Below are 19,105 nucleotides of genomic sequence, written 5' to 3' on the forward strand. Positions count from 1 at the left end.
TCTTCTCCCTTTATTTATTTAAACTTATCTCTTCCCACATGCTCATGCTTTAGTTCTTATCTCAAACTCTTTCAATGAACACTTTCAGCAACGACATTCCCAGTCTTTGTCCCTAGCTTTCACACTCCTTAATTTATTTACTACTATTCTACTACTCATTAAACTTATTTTCTACTATTCTGCCGGAGTAATATTTTAAGTTTGATTGGATTTTTACTACAGTGAAAGTCTTCTACTGCTTCCCAATGCTTGAAAAGTGAGACCTAATACGGCCATTCGAAAGCTTTTGTGATTTGATTATTATGTAACTGTAACTGTGAGTTCATCTTGTACATATGCTCTCCGACAAATAGAAACCTGGCATTGCAGTTTTATTTATTTACTGTTTTCTGAGCTGCTTTCCAACGGTTCTTTACACTTTAATAATACTGTTTTGTTGCATAAAATAAAACTGAACCTTCAGTAAACCATAAATTTTAATATTTATTTCTAACATATGAATTTGTGGGTTGACTTGGCATCTCTACCCTAGGTTATACCTTTTTAAATCTGGGTCTGCTCTGCCTCTCTCCATCTTCTTTCAAGCAATGGGCTACCCATGGAAAGGGTAGAAGCTTATGACAGTGATAAAAAATATATGAATCATCTTTTGTCATAAGCATTATTGTTTTATCCTGTATTTTGTTAGTTAAATCAAGTTGCATGGTTATGCCCATAGTCACAGATTAGAGAAGCACCTGCTGCCAAAGATGAGGCCATAGCAAGCATATACATAAAGGAGGGATGAAGAGTCTGGTCAATGTTTCCATCTATCCCAAATTCCATGCACTTTTATACCTCAGTTTCTTTGCATTTGCTGTTTCATTTGCCCCAATAATGTTTCATTGCTACCTTTCAATGATATTGAATATCATTCAATATGCAGTTAAATAACATCTGTGAAATTACCCTTTTCAAGTAGGCAGACTAAGTTTCTGCTTTTACTGTGCTACCACAGATAGCACTTTATACATTCTTCTTTGACAGATGTTTTATTAAATCATTTTAAATGTAGAAAATCTTTTATTATCCATGTACCTGACTCGTTCACAGAGAAAACAGGGGATCCTTTAGGTTAGGGGCTAGATAGTCCCTTTGTTGAACCCATGGTATGTATCCATCAAAAACTGCTGAAATACTAGAAAAATTTAACTCCATCTGTTTGGAGGGATGGATTTCTGGTCAGATCTGTGAGATATCAAAATCATTATGGATAAAGAGGTAACAGGAAAAATAGAAAGGAACTATTTTGTATTTTTTCTACTGTAAGACCCAAATTAATCACATCATTCTGTATGACTTTTAAGGAAAGAAAAGGCCAAATATATAGAGATAGAGAATATACAGAGATGGATAATAAAACATTAGTTAGTCATCAGGGGTGGTGAGGAAATGGGGAGGGAAAGGAAGGTCAAAAGATACAAAGTAGCAGTCATAAAGAATGAACAAGTCTAGAAATCTAATATACCACATGAAGATTACAGGTGATACAATTTTATTTTATTAGGGGTTTTTTGTTGTTAAATACGTAGATTTAAGCTGTTCTTGTCATACACACAAAACAGTAACTATATGAGATGATAAATTATTTTAATTTGCTTCACTATAGTAACTATTTTACTATCCCTGTATATTCTATAACATTGTGTTGTAAACTTCAAATATACACAAGAAAATTTATTTTTTTAAAAAAGTGTATACTAGTGGCTATAAACTTGTCTTCAAATTGATAGATCAATCTCTAAGAAGAGGACATTTTGTACAAATGTAAAAAGAGCGGTTTTGTAATTATAGAAGCTGTCCAGATAGAGATAGGCTACTGAACAGAAACACATGTTAAAATACAAAGAGAGAGATAATTGCTGAAGCTGACCTTGAAACTACATCCTGAAATGCATTACTTAATAAGATAACTCCAACTCTTCTTACTTATCTCTAAACTTTATTAAGACTAAGATGGCCAGAAAACAATCACATGCATTTGACATTCAAAATAAAATGCAAAAACAACCAGACAAACTCAGAGAGAAGCTGTGAAACATTATGATATTCAGAAATTTTATCACACATCTGTTAAAACAGAGAACTGGACTTTATTGGTTTCCTTTAGGAAGACGATTTCATCTATGATACTGGAGATAAGAGATGAAAGTGAGATGTGGTGCAATTACATTTATCAGTGAGATAATCAACCTGGCCTGTAATTAAGGTGAATGGCTAGTTAGATTAATGAAAATAAACCACTATTAAATTAGTATGCTATGTACTTATGTACAGTGGGTTTTATTTTATTATTTTAAGACACCTTAAAATGTTACCTCTTTATCCATAACATCTTAGTCTCATGCCTAAAAACTCCGTACTCACATGAAAGTGTTTTTTAAAAAAGTAACCAAGCTTCCAGAGAGTCTCATTAGCAGTACTGGCACTAAGGAGTATGTGAACTATTTTAAGATTATGCATTATTTTTACATCGTTTTATTCTATTGAATTTTCTGTGAAGGTAACAAAAATTTCTCTCTATTTTCAAGTTTTAGGTAATAAAACAACATTTGCATTAAATAAGTAGTTTTACTTGAATACTGAATCTGTGCCTACAACTAAATAGATTACAGTCAGGTTGTAAATCTATCAGCAACTTAAATCAATAAGAACCATGAAATTACTGGATTTATGTTTCTAGCTAATTTATAAGGATACACAGGTGACTTGTTGCTGTAGTAAGGTATTATATTTACTTCATTATAAGATGAATATATTACAATTAGTTATTGATTTCAACAAACTTTCATACATTATTTTCTTTTGTTATAAATGAGACTTATTTTGAACTTCCTCTCTTCCCCAGACCTATATATTATATTCTTAATCTTCAATCTATTGTTCCCTAGAGAAATTTTAGAATATACTGAACTATATGTGAAGCAAAGGTTTTTTTCAATAATAAAATGCTAAAAATTTGTAACTCACCAAAACTACCAAAAAACCCCTTTATTTTTTAAAGACAAGTAAAGAAATGACACAAATTAGAAGCATCTCATTAAACTTAATTCTGAGGTTAGACATGTGCTATAATACTTTTATAATCATCTTTATGATTCCACAGGCAAAATTCTCTAATTCAATGAGAACTAAGAGAACAGTCTAAGATGTTGCATATTTAAATGTAAATGTGAAACAAAGGAGGCACACTGTCTTAGTATGTTTGGACCATAACAAAACACCATAAGCTGACTGCCTTATAAACAACAAAAATTTATTTCTCACAGTTCTGGAGGCTAGGAAGTCCAAGGTCAAGGATCCAGCAGATTTGGTGCCTAGGTGAGAGCCTGCTTCTTTGTTCATCACTGTCTATGTCTTTCCTCATGTGGTAGAAGGGGCAAGGCAGCCCTCTGGGGCCTCATTTATATGGGCACTAATCCCATTCACAAAGTCTCCCCTCTTATCACCTAATCAGCTCTCAAAGGCACCACCTCCTAATGTCATCACATTGGGGATTGGGTTTCAAAACATACATTTCATGGGGACACGAACATTTTGACCGTAGAATATGGGGTGAATAAGCTATCACAGTGATGAGTATTCTTGAAGTTTCATCAAACCTCACAGACAATTATTTTCCCACAAAATAAAAGACATTGCTTTAAATAAACCATGCAGTTTTATATATATTACTTCAAATTTATTGTGATCGAATAACTTGAAAGGGAAAATGTCCTTGTAATAGAAAAAAAAGTTGGCTATTACTTCTTGACACATATGATTTCCATAATGATCTACTCTGGATAGATCATTTTTACTCAACCTTTCTACGACTATACTTGCTATGCAGACTTAGTTTTAGTTAGCCAAGGCTTTACAAAGCATATCTTTGTCAAATTATATGTAGTTCATTTGAGTATATTATATACATCTGATCAACTCATCAAAATCTAAAAAAAGGTTTTGTGGTTATTGTTACTTTCGAATTCATGTTCATTAGTTTCCTTTTTACTTTTAATATTCTTATAAATATTTATATATATTTTAAAATGTTTGCAACTGCATTTAAAAAAATATGGTGTGCATGTATATATATACATATATATATACACACACACACACACGTATATCTCTTAATCTTGGTATTAATCAATATTCATAAGTAATTAATAGAATCTCCTAAGACATATTGAAATATAATTTCCTGGCCGGGATGGTGGCTCATGCCTGTAATCCCAGAATTCTGGGAAGCCAAGGCAGGCGAATCACCTGAAGTCAGGAGTTTGAGACCAGCCTGGCCAACATGGTGAAACCCTGTCTCTATTAAAAATACAAAAATTAGCAGGGCATGGTGGAGCATGCTCTAATCCCATCTACTCGGGAAGCTGAGGCAGGAGAATCACTTGAACAAGGGAGGTGGAGGTTGCAGTGAGTCGAGATCATGCCATCCCACTCCAGCCTGGGTGACAAGAGTGAAACAGAAATATGATTTCCCATGGAAGATACACATATATTCCTGGGGAAACCAGTAATACCTTCATAATAATTTAGAAGCCCATCATTGCAGGAATTCTTAAATTTTCCAGAGCTAAGCACTGAGAATATGAGAAGATTTCGAGGTACTGACTCCAGTAAATGAAATAGTTTACAGTATTTAGTTAATTTAGGAGGTCATCTGATATAGCCCAATGCCTCTAAACAGGCCTGCATTCAAATAACACAGTTAATTATTTGTACTACTTTTTTTAATTCTAGGATTTCTGCCAGCACCTCAGTTACGATCATGATGCCTCTGAGTGTAATAAGATATGCTCTTTCCTAGAATTACTTACTTCACTTAGTTCACTCTCTGCCTCCATTATGGCCAATATGAGGACAAATTACCAGTTGAAATAAGACTTAATTCAGACCCATGATGATGGGCTAGATAAGTACTTCAAATGCCTGATTATCCCAGAATCATCATCTTATAGAGGGTTCAGGCACAGGACTCAATGACTCTCCTTCACCATTTTCTCCCCCCACCAAACTCAGAAGACTTTGTCCAGCCTGAGAGAGGGATCTGGGATGGAAGGCTACGTGGCCTTGTTGGCCATCAGTATTACATGTTCTGTCTGTAAAAAATGTGTAGATGTATATTTCACAGGCTCAATTGGATGGAGATGACACCACAGAGCACAGCATAGTCCTGTGACAATTAGTGACTGTTATAATGATCACACGTAGTCTAAAGCATTTGCTTATTTAATATTTGAAAAGGTAGTCTAATTTTTTTGCTGGTATTTAGTATGTAGGCTAATTTGTGTTTCATGTATTTATTCACATAAATAAAAAGAGAAATAAACCAGATTATGTAATGACACTTACAACTTTTGATCATGTGTTGAGTCAGGCCCTATTCACTGTGTCTACAAATAATTCTACCACTACAAGCCAAAAAAGTCTCTCATGGTGCTATGGCTTGCATATGGTTTGTCCCCACCAAAACTCATGTATAAATTTAGTTTCCAATCTAATGTTGTTGGGAGGTGAGGCCTTTAAGAGATGATTAGCTTGTTAAGATTGATTGATGTCTTTCTCATGAGACCGGGTTAGTACGCTTCAGACTTTTGTGAGATCAGGTTGTTTTAATGTGAGTCGGCCTCCTTTGCCCCTGTCTCTTTTGCAGGCACTCATTTGCTGCTCTTGCAAGTGCTGCCACCCATGTGATGCCATCTGCCATATGACACAGCATGTCATGGTGACTGCACAATCTTGAACTTACCGGTGTCCAGAACTGTGAGCTAGATAAACTTCTGTTCTTTATAAACTACCCAGTCTCAGGTATTCTGTTATAGCAACAGAAAATGGGCTAAAATACACATTTATGCTTTGAAACCAAGTAAGTAGAAAAGTGCAATCATAATATAACCTTGGAATAAGAGAACTGGCCATTTTGAACAGACCAAAAATTATATAGTATTGGAGTTGGCAGCTTAAACTTTTTGTTAAAAACAATAGTTGCAATTGTTGTTTAGGAATAATCCTGCCTTAGAAAAGAATTTAAGTCACATAGTTTTATAGATTAGCACCAAATTTGGACTTTAATTTTTTTGTGGCAATATGACTATTTAAAATCATCAAGAAATATAACTTAGGAGTTTCATACAATTAGTTGTGGATTGAAAAGTGTGTCCAAAGCTTATCTCATTTATTGAAATATTAAAACTTACTAATCATTAATGGATCTTTTTATGTATTTGCAGTTATATAAGCTTTGAAATTATGCAATATTTTCTTCTTTCATAGTACTTGTGACAGACATCATTGGTTAGATGATCTAAGAGTGAGCTATTCCCAACATCTCCTTAGTTGCTAATTTTGAAATACTAATAAAAGATAATAGATGAAACATATTTCCATCTGAGTCGCACCTAAGATTGGCCGTAGCCGGCTAGATAAATTAAGAAGTCTGCTTGAGAGTTTACGGTTATTTTTCTCGCTTATTCATAAAAATAACATTTCTGGAAAAAAAGCCCTGTTTACTTCGGGCAACTGTTTACTGCTGCCTCTGAATGTCTTCATTAGTCATGATGGTGGGATCTGAAGTCTACTTGCAACCATCGAATGAAAACTTTGGAAATGAAGACAGAGAAAAATCTGGACTCCTGTTGATATTTTTAATAGCTGAATGAATACTCAGTAAAGCCTACCTCTGACTTTCTTTTCAAGTGAGAAAAAAATACATCTTCCCCCACCTTGTTTAAATCTCTGTTACTTTTATCCACAAACATTGGTATTGCATACACTGTTCTCTGGAACAATCAAAATTAAAACTCTCTCTGTAAGCATTTGGCTGTTTTGCTGAAACAGAATCATGATTTTCACTAATTTCTAAGAAATGTAACTAGTTTTATTTCCATGAATCAATGTCTTCCTTGGGGATTTCAGTTTTATCGCAAATTTTCATATATATATAGATATATATATAATGTATGTAATATGTAAGTAATAGTCATCATTATATTACATTGATAATAGCAAGTTAATATTAAAATATCAACATAAATTATATTCATTGAAAATACTATTTTTTCTTACTACTTTTATAGAATAAAATAGATATGCATTTTTTCTCTTCTAGAGAAATTGATCAACATGAATATAAGCACTACTTTTTAGTTGCCCCTGGCATAATATATAATTGTATTGGTTATATTAAAATACTGAGTCACTCCTCAAATATTTGATTTAGAGCTTATTGATCTAGTGCTTCTTCAAATATCATTATTTTCTTTGCCTGTAGTGATGTACAAATTGTGTCTTTTTAAAAAGAATAATATTGTTTATGATACAGAAAACAGCCTCCTTTATGTCTGCCACTTGTCTGGATTAGGCTGGCTTTATAGTAAAATAAAGGATAAAGTGGAAAAATCTGGGTTCTTAGTTTGAGCTCCCAAAACATTTTCACTTAAAAATTTTAAGAACATTTTGTATTTCTTTAGGACATTTAATGTCTTCTAAAGGCTTTTACATATATTACCACATCGAGCGTAAGAAGAATTTCATGTTTGTTTGAAATATTAACTTTATTTTTCAGGTTAGGAAATTAGAATTCAGAGATGCCAAAAAATTGCTGAAGTTCATCTAATTAATAAATGACAGACCTAGACTTGAATTTAGAACTTTTGACTCCTAGACTATTTTGATCATTTCCAAAGCAAAAAAGGTTTTATGAAAAAATTATCTGTAGCATTTCAAGATTTTCTTTTTGTCTTTGACTCTCAGCATTTTTACTGTGGCATATTGGTTTGTGGGTCTCCTAATGTTTACCCTGTTTGAAGTTTTTCAAGCTTCCTATATGTGAACTTAATGGTTTTTCACTAAATTTGGGGATTTCTCAGCCATCATTTTTTCGAGATTATTTTTTCTTCTCTTTCCCTCCTTCTGGTGGTACCATCATGAGTTTGTTGTTGTGCTTGTGTCCCACATTACTCTGAGGCGCTCGTTTCTTCCTTGGGTTGCCAAATCTCTATTACTCTGTCTTTAAATTTGCTAATTTTTTTCTTCTGTAAATTCAAATTTACTGAATAGCCCCTCTAGTGCATTTTTAATTTTCATTGTTACAACTTTTTAACTCCATAATTTTCATTTGTTAGTCTTCTATAATTCTTAACTCTTTTTTGACAGTCTTTATTGGATGCCACATTGTTCTTATATCTTTCTTTTCTTCATTTTAGTTCTGTGAACATGTTTGTAACGGCTACTTTAAAGTCTTTTCCTGATAAAAATTGACATCTAGCATTCCAGAGGCAGTTTTGTTGGCTGCATTTTTTTTTTTTTTTTCAGTGTACGGGTCTTATTATCTTTACATGTCTTAGAATTTTTTGTTGGGAGCTGGACATTTTAGACAGTACATTACAGCAACTCTGGGTACTGGTATCCCCCTCCTCTGGGCTATTATGATTTGCTTATCTATTTGTTTAGTGACTGAATGGATTATTTTAGTGAAATTGATCCTAACTTCCCCACCTCCCACTTCAGTGTTCAGCTTCTGCCACTGTTTCTCAGGAAGATGCACACAGGAAAGACAATGCCATTGGCAGGACTGAATTTTTCTCTGAACATACCAAGCCATTACACTCCACTAATTGCTGGCTGATTGCTACATTGTTTTTGACAATGTTCTTGGGCATAAATTGCTCTGCGCACTAATTCGTTTAATTCTGGCTCCTTTGAAGAAATAGTTTCTGAAGTCAGTGTGTGATTTTTGGTCTGACTCAAGGAGGACTTCTCTCAGATGTCATGACCTGGCTCTCTCCTACAACTTGCCTATCTACAGTTTAGCCTGCATTTTGAATCTCCTCAAAATTGCCTTTTACCACAGCTCCACAATCCTCTGTTTTTGCTGTTGTTGTTTGTTTTTAGAGACAGGGTCTCATTCTTTTGCCCAGGTTGGTGTGCAGTGGTGCAATTATGGAAATTGATTTGAAATCTTGGGTTCAAGCAATCCTCCAATCTTAGCCTCCTGAAGTGGTAGAATTACAGGTGTGAGCCACCATGCCTGGACTCCACTGTTCTTGAGAGTACTTCTAGGCTTGAACTTATCCATTCCCTGTTGCAAACACAGTCACGTTTTCTTTTTCTTCTTCTTCTTTTTTTTTTTTTAATTTTCCTGGGGAGGAGATTAAGAGCAGCCTGTTTTACGTTCTGTTTCTCCCTACAGGTAAAAATCTCTGAGCTAGAGCTCTGGAACTAGGGAACAATGGCAAGCTTCTCTCTGAGTGACACAGCTGCTCTAGGAGCTTAGCAATGGGATTCGAAGGAACAAGAGCCTAGGTTCCCTTGTCTTGCCTCTCTGGCATGAAACAAGCACACCATGAGTCCAGCACAGGTGATATGGCCCCCGGATTTTCACCATGCCACACACAAATAAATGAGACCCTCTGTTCTATACAAGTGTTCCACTTCACAATCCCACTTGTCTGGGACTTAGTCTCAGCCACAGATAGCTGGGGGTAGGATAAGAAATCCTGGCATCCAGCTCCTCCCAGGAAGAAAGCCCTCTATCTGGGCACTGGGAATAGAGGAAACCTGTGTTCTTGGTTGCAACAGTCTGAAGTGGGGTCTTTGGCTCACGGAGCTGGGAGAGGTGGGAGAGTGAATGGTCTTGGTTCAAATACCACAACCTCCTGCCTTTCTTTAAAATTTTTAGATGTTTTTAAATAGATGTTGCTTCATTTGCTGACTGCCCCTAAGACCATTTCCAGTTGCTTTAAATAGTTGTAATGTTGTTGTTGTTAGTTTCTTCACTTTTACTAGGGAGCAGATCAACCAACAGAGCTCCTCACGCTATTAAGCAAGAAGCTGGTTCCTTCTTTCTGTTTATTTGTAGATAGGGCTAAAGAGAAATGAGAAATAATAATTTGATTAGAGGTTAAAATAAAAGCATTCTAATGAACTAGAGTTTTGCATATATTTGTGGTGTGAATGATGTAATTTGTTAACTTAGATATACTTTTATGCTCTCAGTGCAAGTGAAAATACATGAAAATATAAATAGAGCTGGAATATCTGATTATAAATATAAGTATGCAAATTTCAACCTATTTGTGGAAATTGAAAAATCCTGTAATATTTACAAATAATGGCAAAGGTAGAATAAATCAATTTCAAATAAAAATTTATCTTAAATGATAATAGATGTGTAAAACAAGTGTATTACATATAAATTTGATTTTTTTCTCTAAACTTCTGTCAACTTTTTATCTTTAACTGTGATACCTATAATACTGAAGTACAATCACCAGAAGGAATTACTTAAAGTCAGATTAAGAATTTGGGGAAGAAATAGATATAATATTTTATATATTATATACATGAACTGCTTGACGGCTGGCCGGCTCAGTGCTGGCTGCGATCTCCTCCACCTTCATGATCTGGATGGAGTGGGCCCAGGCGCGGTGCCGGGCGCCCATGTCTTGGTAGCACTGGGTGACAGCGCCCGCGGGGGTCAGGTCCTGGTATTCCCGGTACATGTTGTGGATGCCGCTCCGGGAGTCATAACGCGGCCAGATGCCGAAATTCTTCACCCGCAGGTAGGACTTCTCAAACACCTGCCCACAGTAGACAATCTCCCCTAAAGACTTCTTCATCTTCTTTAACTGAGATGCGAAGTACCGGAAGGGGGACTTGGCAACGACATGGGCGCAAAGATTCGCATGCGGTAGAGGGGCGGTGTGTGGCATTTAGGGGCGGGCAGGCAGCGACTCGCCACCTTGTACTCTCGTACTGTGCCCGAGGCCTTCATGGCGTCTTCTCTGCGCTCTCCGCCACCCGCAAAAGGGAAAAATATGTCTTTATAGAAATGTTACATCTAGTCTGTTAAATGTCAAAAGAGGCTTCTCTTTTGAATAAAAAAATGAAAACTGAGTAATTTCTAAAAAAAAATTCAAGAGAACAGTAAGATTTGATTTTCTTACAATTTTCTAGTTATAAATTTATTCTAATAATTCAGTGTCTCAGCCATCTTTTAGTTTTATTGTTATTATTATTTTGAGACAGAATCTCGCCCAGGCTGGAGTGCAGTGATGCAATCTTGGCTCACTACAACCTCTGCCTCCAGGTTCAGGAAATTCTTGTGCCTCAGCCTCCCGGGTAGCTGGGACTATAGGCACCTGCGACCACGCCTGGCTAATTTTTGTATTTTTAGTAGAGACAGGGTTTCACCATGTTGACCAGGCTTGTCTCCAACTCCTAATCTCAAGTGATCTGCCTGCCTCGGCCTCCCGAAGTGCTGGGATTATAGACGTGAGCCACTATGCCCGGCCAGCCATGTTTACACAGCCAACATAAACATGTAACAAACAATTCTAAGAGTAAAGTGAAAAAAAATTTTTCTATTCTACTTAATTTTCATTTGAAAACCAAATGACTACTGCATTAGAAATTCGTATTCAAAATAAATGAGCACATAGATTTCACAGTTTATAAGGCGTCTTATTTATATGATCTCATTTAAGTTTACCAATAATTACCTAAGTGACATTATTATGAAATTCTTAAAAAAATTTAACTCCTCATGCGGTGCTTACTGTTCATTCATACAACTAACATGTTACTGAGCAAGTTTTCCTCAAAAAAGTAGAATGCTAGGATTCTAGAAAGCTGATTAAAATAATATTTTCCCCTTAAAAGGAGCTATTAGCAAACTAGAAGGGATAGATATACATGAAAAATATATTTTATATACACATATACAAGTATCAGATAACTTAATTTTAAATGCGTGTGTGCATACACACATACAAATACGAAATAGTTTTTCGATTTACATTGTATCTTCTAAACAAAGAACCAACATGTTGCTTTATTGCTAAGAAATGGAAAAAAATACATAACAATTAAGATGGAAATACAAACTACCCAGAATTTAAACAGATATTTTCCCACTTTATTCCTAAACAATTGTCAATATACAGTCAACGATAAGTCAGCATGAACCAAATGTGTTTGACAGCTAATAACGGATTTTATTTTCAACTTCTCTAATATTAAAACCTCATTTTTCATTCAAAATCAATAAACATATTAAGAATATTTCATTTTGAAACCCAATAGAAGTATGATGTCAGTCACACTTAGACTGTATTAAATTAGCAGTTTTTTTAAACTTGATAAAATCATTTTCCATAGTTACAACTTTTAAGAGAAGAAAAGCTATAGTAGATCATTTGAGAATCTAAGAGAGCAGAATGAGTTTAAGTCAGTGTCTAATGGTCTATGGTAAGTACGTAAAAAATAAAATACATAAATTGAAAAATATATAATTCACTGTATAAGTACTTATTGAGTATTATGTGTCACATACTAGTCTAAAATGCATTTATTTATTACTCTCATTTTCATATACTTTGGAAATTTTATGAATTCTGTGTTACAGTTTGGTCTAATGAGGTCTTTGAGTTCAAGCAATATTTGACTTCTAATCCTATATTCCTCCCTTGCTGCATCAACTTCTGCTTTAACGATAGCACTGTCATCCTGAGATCTATCATAGGCTGAATTCTGGAAGAAAATAATGCATTAAACAACGGGGAGAGTCCTTTCCTCTTTAGCCTTAGGAAAGATAAATTTCTAACATTTAACTGTTAAAAGCTGTTTCCATATGCTAGACATTGCTATAATAGTAACTTTAAAATAAACACCACTAGTCCTATGCTGTGGGTCATAGTTACCCCCCATCTTAAAGAACATGTTATGTAACTTTCCTAAAGTCATACAGCTAATGAGTGATGGAGGCTAGAGTCCCTGCACTGCACAGCTGGTGACCTAAGACAAAGATATTTCTATGATCCTGGGGTAACTTCCTTGCTTATAACTTTGGAACTCAAACAAATCTTTTCATAAGTCGACTTTCCATTTGTATTTGGTAGTGAAACAAACAAGGGAGAAGAGCTTTTATCATTTCACCAATTGCAGCCTAACTCCTCCTATATAATTTCTGAAAGGGGGTAAATATTGTAGACTACGTGTTCATGAAAGGTGACATGGAACTCGTGGTTATTTCTTGAACTGTGTCATTGTTGGCACAAGTGGATTTTTGGACTTTATTATTCATGTTGGCTACCTGTAATAACAAAATGTAACCCTTTCTCACTATTTTCACACCTTTAACCTTAGTCTAAACCACTGTCATTTTTTGCCTTTATTCATATTGTAGTAGCCTCCTACTTCTTCTTCCTACTTCCTCCCAGTTCCTTTTTATACTATGTGCAACACCATTGCTAGACTAATCCTGTCAAGGAAGATGATGTCATTCCTATTCAAAACTCCACAGTGAGTTTGCATGTCACTTAGGGTAAAATTGGCCCCCTCCTCTCTACCCTGTTCCTCTTCTGCTATCTTTCTTCTGGTTGGCCTCCTTACTGTTCCTTCATACATGCCAAGCATGATCACACTACAGGACATTTGCTCTTTGTGCTTTCAGCTGCCTGGGATGTGCTTCTCTCCAATATCCTCATATCTCAATTCCCTCTTTCCCTTCAAGTTTTAAAGTATCATCAGTGGTGTCTTCCCTGGCCATCTCTACCTGAGTAGAGTTTCCGTCGCTCTTCCTGTTTCACTCTTTATTCTTAGAAAACATCAATGTCTGGTACAGTATATACTTCTTGTGTATCTTGCTTCCTGTCAACTGAAGAATGATGAGGTTCATAAATTTGGAAGGGAGAGCTTTATTTCTCAAAAAGATTTGCAGCCTGCAGGGTGGCCATCAGGCTAGAAGCCAGAAACAGGCACTTCTAGGGTTGGAAGAATAATATAGGAATTTATGCTGAACAGAGAAGGTGAATATATGTATATACACACATATATATTTAATAAGCTATAAGAGGAGTTATGAACATCTATGAGAGGTGAAACATGTGCATTTGCAGATGATCTTCATGCTTTCCCAAGGGTTCTTGTTCAAAAAATGGCAGTGTTAGCATAATTCAAGCGTGGAGTTTTCTGCCTCTTGACATCCAAAGGTGAAGCTGAGGACATGAAAACCCTCACTTCACATCCTCTGTACACTGGCCAGAACCACTCCATGCTTGGTGGTCTGTTAACAGGAAGGAATGCTGGTCGGTAGTTTTATCACAACCACAAAAGCGTGGGGCAGTCACAAAGATGGTTCAAATCAGTGGTTGAGGAAGTCTTTCCAAAGGGTTAGTTTCTATGTAACCCTTTAGGAAAAAATAAAGTCTAATGGTGGTTAGCAGGAGAGGAGGTATAAAGAGACATGTCCAGCTTCCCATCTGGTCATGGCCGGAAACTCAGTTTGCAAGGTTTGTCTAGGTCCCCTTGGCTAACAGGGGGTCCATTCATTTAGTTGGCAGCTTAGGATTTTATTTTTATTTCTTTTTTCTTATGCATAATATGTTTTTTTTTTTTGGTAGCTGGAGACTAGACATGGAAAACAAAAATAGTCATATAGAAAGAACTCAATAAATATTTATTTGTTGAGTGATCTAAAGAATGAATCATCAGCTGGGCGCGGTGGCTCACGCCTGTAATCCCAGCACTTTGGGAGGCCAAGGTGGGCAGATCACCTGAGGTGAGGAGGCCGAGACCAGCCTGGCCAACATGGTGAAACCCCTTCTCTACTAAAAATACAAAAATTAGCAGGGTATGGTGGGAGGCGCCTGTAATCCCAGCTACTCGGGAAGCGGAGGCAGGAGAATTGCTTGAACCCGGGAGGCGGAGGTTGCAGTGAGCCGAGATCACGCCATTGCACTCCAGCCTGAGGGACAAGAGCGAGACTTTGTCTCAAAAAAAAAAAAAAAAGAAAAAGAGAGAGAGAAAAAAAGAATGAACCACAAATCATCAGATGGACAAAACACTGAACTGAGCTGACATACTCTAGGACAAAATATTTCAAATCAATTTGAAAATACAAGTTTTACCCATTCAGGCAAAAAATCGGGCTGATTTTTAAATTCTATTATTTAAAGTATTTTTTAACACTTTCTTGTAATTGTTGAATATCATACTGCTCCTGAAGTTGATATGGACCAGGGAAACACATAGGAACTATGAAATGTACTTCCCTAACACCCTAACTGTCCAATATTGCCTGCTGATCCCTTCCCTCTTTAACCTTGCTTACTGAATTTGCACAGGGAATTTAAATCTTAGACTCTACCTGTAATAAAATAAATTATTATTCCCTTCAGTCTATAGAAACCTCTTTAAGGACAGTCTAGTGAATGATACTCTAGTAATTTTTTTTCACCCAGCACCTAGTGTTTCCACCCTATTCTGAATCCCCCATTGCCAGAAAAGAAGCCAGCATAAAACAAACTGAAACACACACACAAAACCCAGACCTTCCTGTTTTCCATATATACCATACTTTCTCACAGCTACACAACTTTGAACATTTCCTTCCCTCCATCTTATTTCTTCCCCCTTTTATCTGCCATCCCACCAGCTGAGTCTTTTCTTTCAACCTGTGGAACCATTGTTGGTTCTGTTCACCACTGGATCCTTAACACTTATTTCAGGGTCTGGGACCTGGTAGGTGATTAATATTTGGTGAGGCCTTGGGGTGACTTGGGTGCTGAAGTCCTTCTTTTTTGTATTCTGATTATTATGATTGTAGCAAATATTTTCAGACATTGATTTAAATTCCTAAACTTGAAACTTTTTGAAACAGTGCTTTGTTTTTGCTTTTTAAACAACATTCTTGCTTCACACTGAATGATGAGTAAAAACTCCCTAAGTGAAGGAATAAATGTTGGAGTCATGTGCAGTGGCAAATGTGAAAGAGAATATATTTCAGATTGTGACAGGAAAGTTGTTATCAGGCTGCCTTAAAAAGCCATTACAATAACAAGCATGTTTACATAAAAATATCACTTTCTATGACCACATGTGGCTTTCCAGAAAGTGACTGAATGTATATTGAGCACAAAAGAAGAAGAAGAAGAAAAATCCAAACAGTAGAATAAGTAAGCAGAAACAAAGGGTAAAGATTTAAAATTCATGGAAATATTAAAATGAAAGAAAAAAAAATTATGGGTCTTGGAACCAAGGACCAAATGGATAAGGTTTGACATAAAGGGAGTGTGACAATCATTCTTTGTGGGGAAATTAAAAAAAAAAAAATCTGGCCAGATGCGGTGTCTCATGCCTGTAATCCCAGCACTTTGGGAGGCTGAGGCAGGCAGATCACGAGGTCAGGAGATCGAGACCATCCTGGCTAACATGGTGAAACCTGTCTCTACTAAATATACAAAAAATTAGCTGGGCGTGGTGGCGGGCACCTGTAGTCCCAGCTACTCTGGAGGCTGAGGCAGGAGAATGGCCTGAACCCGGGAGGCGGAGCTTGCAGTGAGTGGAGATTGCACCACTGCACTACAGTCTGGGTGACAGAGTGAGACTCCGTCTGAAAAACAAAAGAAAACAAACAAACCTGTCTATAATTCTCCTATTTAAAAATAAAATGTAAAATAGGGCTGATTACATTTCTATTAACATAATTCTTGGTTTTACATAAAACTAGAAGTTTATTTTTAAGAAAAAAGTATCAATTTTAATTTTTCTATGCACAAAATAATAAAAGTGTTATTGTTTTATGGAAAGATCAAGTCTTATGAATAGCATGCTCTATTTTAGCAATATTCATAACATTAATGTGTAAAACTCAAACATTTACTCGTTTACCACTGGGTGTTATATATGTTATAGACATTCTTTAGGGTATGGAGGAATAATTTTTCATTGTGTAGCTGTTTAATTATATACATTCATAAGAATGTTAAAATTATAATTTTACATAGCAATTTCAAGCAAAACTAAATTCAATTTCAGATATGTTTCACACAAATGTTTTAAATGATCAAAATCAAGTGTTCCTCCTTTATATAATGTTTCTATTTAATGTATTATTAAACAAAACCTTTAATTCACTTTTATGCTAAAATCTAAGAATCTTCTCTAGGGATCCAGGCTTTTTATTAAGCATCTTTTGTGAGCTAAGTCCCGGGTTAGAGGCGAGGGATGTAGATGAAAATGACATACAGTTCTGGATTTCCACAAGCTCAATTGTTACCAAAAAGAAAAAAAAATGTAGACATATAAATTGCAATGTAATTTTTTATGTACAAAACTGTGACAAAGAACTTAAAAGATTTGGGGAACAGAGGAATGACCCTGCATAAGTAAGATGAGAAGATTTTTGAGAGAAATCATGTCTATGTTTTCTTTAGTGATTTTATTTTCTATTATTCATTGTCAAGGAAAAAGGGAGCGTTCTAGACAAAGAATCGCCCGAAATCACTGAGTAAATACAAGGAGGAGTGTTGAGATTGATGCAAGTACAGGGTTGCTCAGAAAGCTATGGTGAGAAGAGGCCCTGAAGACACATTTCTGCAAACTCTAACAGGGCCTGAGTGTCATATGACAGGAGTTCAGATAAACTGGGAGTGAGAAAGCTGAGCTATGAGGTGTCTGAGTAGCCAATTAAAGCAAGAAGCCAAAAATGTGCAAGAAGTTAGGCTTTACTCTTTTATGATGGTATAAGCAAAAGGCTAAAATCAGAGAAAGCGTGGACCCTCTGTTGCATTTTGCCCTATAAAACGGAGCACAGGTCAGAAGAGATGTGAGAGGCATCTTACTATTGAGGGAGTCCCAAACAAAAGCTCTAGCAGTTTTACGGACCTTAAAGTAGTGGAGAGGATGAGGGAGAAGGCCTAAACATGGAAATGTACTGGGCATTGAGTCAGAGTCTCCCCAACCTCCCCTACCCAGCCGGCCACCGCTCCAAGGAGCATTTGGCAGGGGTACCTGAGAGGGACCTCAGCCCGGGGGGACTCAGATGAAATGACCTAGGAATGGAGGTATCCTGCTGGGGTTGGACATTCAAAGATGCAAAGAGCATGACTGCCCAGGTGGGCCCAGAGTCGTTGCCTGCTGCTCCCTTCAGAGACTGCAGTGCTCTGACTATTCACCACGTCTGCTCTGAGGATGGCAGCTTTTTCCTAAGCCTCCCAGGTGAAGGGTTTATAATCACCACACTTGATCTGGAAAATTACCCGAAGTTTTTCACTAGAAGCTGGACTCCTCACCATGATAAGAACAATATAGACATCATGATTTAGACAGTGGGCAAGTATAAGTGATTTTGAAACATGGGAGTGGCATGATGAAATTTTCAGGCTAACAACCCTGATAACAATGTGAGAGTGGACTGGTTGGGGGCTGTTGCCAACAAGAAAAATGGCTGAGAGACAGTCTGAATGGTTCAAGTATGCAATTTTAACCCCCCTGAAGGCCCTTTGTTCAGCTGAGAGCTGTCCAGGATAATTTTGAAATCACTAAGGCTAGACATGAGGATTCTAAGCCACCCACCTTTCAACTCCTCTTTATTAAGGAAAAGGATGCTTAGAATTAAGGTATTGGGTTTGCTTCTTTGCCTGCGTCTGTACTTGTTGCAACTCTTCTTTTTCATTAATGACCGAGAGGTGGGAATTGGGTCCAGTGTTCTCATATACTTATTAAGGATTCCCATTTGATCTCTTTCTTGGCCTTCCAGAGCTTCTTTCAATATCTGACATGGAAATAGTATGATCAGTGGAGTTGTTATATAATATTAGGGCTTTGAGATCCATTGCACAGCTAGCTTTCTAGATGCTTGTTCCTGCAGTTGAAATAATCAAAAGTATTTTTGATCAGTGCTCGCTTCAGCAGCACATATACTAAAATTGGAATGATACAGAGAAGATTAGCATGGCCCCTGTGCAAGGATGACATGCAAATTCGTGAAGTGTTCCATTAAAAAAATAAACAAAAGTATTTGGATCATTGTATGATATTTATTTTAAAATGCAGCAATGTTGCAAATGCTGCAAACAAATTTATTATGAATCAATGTATTTATGAGTTGATATATTTATACATGTATTCATATTTGAAAAAATATCAGTGAGTAGTAATGGTCTAAAACCATATAGTATGCTTTTAGAGTTGCTATGGTAACTTATTTCTTGGAAAATCTAATGGATGTCTGGAAATCTGCCATGGTTACTTACCAGCTATTGGAGAAATAGCACTGCATCTTGTT

General features: G+C 36.2%; 1 non-coding gene and 1 pseudogene across 1 annotated transcript; one reads left to right on the forward strand and one right to left on the reverse strand.

Moving 5' to 3' along the window:
- Positions 1 to 10,364: 10,364 nt before the first annotated feature.
- Positions 10,365 to 10,810, reverse strand: LOC100582691 (annotated as a pseudogene).
- Positions 10,811 to 18,716: 7,906 nt separating this feature from the next.
- Positions 18,717 to 18,823, forward strand: LOC115832237. Its single transcript, XR_004027663.1, has one exon. It is a non-coding gene; the product is annotated as a U6 spliceosomal RNA (small nuclear RNA).
- The last annotated feature ends 282 nt before the right edge of the window (positions 18,824 to 19,105 follow it).

The sequence above is a fragment of the Nomascus leucogenys genome, chromosome 21 (genome assembly GCF_006542625.1).
Source record: "Nomascus leucogenys isolate Asia chromosome 21, Asia_NLE_v1, whole genome shotgun sequence".
In the NCBI taxonomy this organism is placed as follows: domain Eukaryota; kingdom Metazoa; phylum Chordata; class Mammalia; order Primates; family Hylobatidae; genus Nomascus; species Nomascus leucogenys.